General features: G+C 36.4%; 1 long non-coding RNA gene across 1 annotated transcript; it reads left to right on the top strand.

Annotated features, from left to right (window-relative positions):
- The first annotated feature begins 273 nt into the window (after window positions 1-273).
- On the top strand, window positions 274-1,541 carry LOC115589737 (uncharacterized). Its single transcript, XR_003985582.1, has 4 exons — window positions 274-359; window positions 564-628; window positions 793-977; window positions 1,126-1,541. It is a non-coding gene; the product is annotated as an uncharacterized LOC115589737 (long non-coding RNA).
- Window positions 1,542-3,200: the final 1,659 nt, after the last annotated feature.

The following is a 3,200-nucleotide window of genomic DNA, read 5'->3' as shown; positions in this document are numbered from 1 at the left end:
CCTATTTCTTAAAAAATGTTTTTACAGCGGGTCCTTTTCCTGCCACTACAATTGCTGCAATGACAGCTGCTGCAACAACAGCAGGTCCAACTACAACAACAACAGCGGCTCCAACTACAACAACCACAGCGGCTCCAACTACAACAACCACAGCGTCTCCAATTACATCAACCACAGCGGCTCCAAGTACAACAACCGCAGCTGCTCAAACAACAACAACCACAGCGACAGCAACCTCAACACCTGACCCTGTTACCTATGTCATATCAGCAACCTTGGAAAATGAGATCTTTACAGCTGAGTTGCGAAATCGCTCCAGCCCTCGATTTAAAGAGCTTTCAGGAAAAGCTACAGCTCGTGTGAGTAACTCTGAAGTTATGGCATTTTCCATTTATCTTGTCTGTACTGAGTATCATTATTTTGACAGTGTTTTAGCTCAAATACAAGAAATATAATATTCATTAAAAATGTATTTTAGTGAAAATTGCTGTTTTTTAAATGCTTTTTTGAGGCCTATTGTGCTTGATGGCTAACCATGCATTTTAAATCTTGTCTTTCTGCAGTGTAATCAAATATATCGAGCAAGATTTGGATCTAACTTTGATCGGTGCATTGTGAGAGAATTCAGGTAAATACATTTTTAGCAGTGGTTCAAGACTCTGTATGCATCACAATGGTCTTAATATGTGTATGTTCTGATGTTGATAATGTCACCTACATTACAAATGACACGTAGACAGAAACGTCCCATATCATCGTTTGACATTTGTCTTATTTTGTTTTATGTTACAGGGCTGCTCAAGCTCAACAAACACGAGCGAATGGAACTTTAGTAGACTTTTCAATTGTGTTCAATCAGTCTGTCCCTGCTTCAGCACTCCCAATGAACACCGTTGTTGCTCAAACCTTAATTGATGCTGCAAGTGATTCAAACACCTTCAATGTGACCTTTGGTGCATCTTCAGTTGCATTAGTATGTAAGTAAACTGTTATGTCATAAAAGTCCATAATACAGGTTTTCAGTGGTATTAGTTTGACCGAAATCAAGGATAAAATAAATGCTTTTAGTTCAGGAGCAAGTACTTTTTTGGTTTTTAACCTATTTCTTAAAAAATGTTTTTACAGCGGGTCCTGTTCCTGCCACTACAATTGCTGCAATGACAACTGCTGCAACAACAGCTGTAACTACAATTGCTTCAACAACACCTGCTGCAATGACAACTGCAGCAACAACAACAGCTGCAACTACAATTGCAGGAACGACAAACAACAACACTTCCCTCAGATCTTTTAATCCATGCATCACTTTGATGCTGCTCATATTAGCCTATGTCACACTAATATAAGTAATTATCAACAACAACAATTTTTCTATTCTGCTGGGATATATATTGCAGCACTGTTGTATACGCAGTTTGAGAAGCTGTACATACTATTGGTTATTAAAAAAAGTGTTTAACACATTTTAAGTGGATGACCCCCACAGAAACCCTGTAACCCATGCACATTCTTATGTACTCTGTCGCACATTCAAGAACAGCGGCGTGGTCCTTCTCAACTAGAAACAAAATAATTAACACCTTGTATTCAATATATTGCTGCAGCATATAATGACTATTTGGGTTAATGACACTCTAAAGCCCTCGGACATCAGAAGATAATGGCAACATTGCACAATTAATGTTTCCCCTCTTTCAAAAAAAAAAAATTGTCTTTAAAAAGATCATTCAAAATGCTGGGTTTTCTTTTTAAATTGAAAATAATTTAAAACACTTTGTATTCACTCTTTAAGTCACTTGATAGCATAGCAGCATAACATAGCATAGCAAAAACCACTTCCACAGAGAGCATATTGTAAAGGGAACATATAAAGGAACACATGCAACCCATAGTGGACTGTACACCCCAACCATGAATTAATGTGTTATCAAGGGTCTGGTATACATGATATATGTCATTAACAATACACTTTCAGTTTTCTTGTTTATGCAAACTGTATTTATTCAATAGTTCATAGCTGTATTCTGTGAGATTTCTTATGCTATTTATAGTTTCTGTCATAAGGTTAAAATGATCAGAATACAAAATATTTAAAGAACTTAAATGGTCTCTTGTGTTATGTTTTCCAGTCTTGGTGGGTAAAAAGAAAGTGTATCAGGGCATTAATGTTTTTACTTTTTAAGTTTCTCAAATGCTATTTATAATAAAGAACTCTCAAGAAGTCATAGTTTGAAGAATTCTCTTATTCCCATTGTAATGGAAAAAGAGATAGATAGATAGATAGATAGATAGATAGATAAATATATAAATATATATATATATATATATATATATATATATATATATATATATTTAGAGAGAGAGAGAGAGAGAGAGAGCGGGGAGAGAGAGAGAGAGAAATCAGACTAGAAACTACACAAATGGCAAGTGAACCAGTACGTTAATTCAATACGTGACCATGCATATGCAGAAGAAATCTTTTAAGTATAAGCACGTCTGTCATATTGGCAGAAAAGAGAAATCAGGCAGATGAAATTCAGTTAAATTAAATTATAGTGGCATGTCACCAACAGAAAATGATACTGGTGGAAGAGCCACTACAGGGAATGATTTGTTGCTCTGAATTCTATATTGTTGCATGAACCACAATCAAACACTGTGGCTCCATGCGATTGACCAGATTGGACTCTAGGCAGGTGGTTGACATTTTACTGTGTGGTTTTTAATTGCCACGTTAGTAGTGGCATCATTCTCTCGTGAACTTGTTGAACCCTTGCTGACATGCACTGGCCGGTGGTAGTGGTGATTATGGTCAAGTGCAGAGAGGAGGCTGCTTGCAAGTGGTGGACAGTAACGGAGTAAATTTACTTGAGTACTGTACTTAGGGCTGGGCGATTATGCTAAAAATAATAATCACAATTATTTTGATTGATATTGAAATCACGATTAATAAACACAATTATTCACTGATTTCAAAAAAAGTATTTATTGAGTCACCAAAACTCATCTTTAAATATTACTTTTAGAAAAACAACCAGATAGATTAGTAACAAGTAAAAAAGTAAATGATAATATTTGTATGTTGGCGTGATGGCAACTCGTACCGCTTGTCCAACGTGTTGACCAGTGTCTTGAAGCCTGGGTTGCTAAAGGTACTGATAGGGCACATGTCCTTCGCTAGCATGAATGTCACAGCCTCC

The sequence above is a fragment of the Sparus aurata genome, chromosome 10 (assembly GCF_900880675.1).
Source record: "Sparus aurata chromosome 10, fSpaAur1.1, whole genome shotgun sequence".
Classification (NCBI taxonomy): domain Eukaryota; kingdom Metazoa; phylum Chordata; class Actinopteri; order Spariformes; family Sparidae; genus Sparus; species Sparus aurata.
The sequence above is the reverse complement of the archived record's forward strand: the minus strand, read 5'-3'. Positions and strand labels throughout refer to the sequence as shown.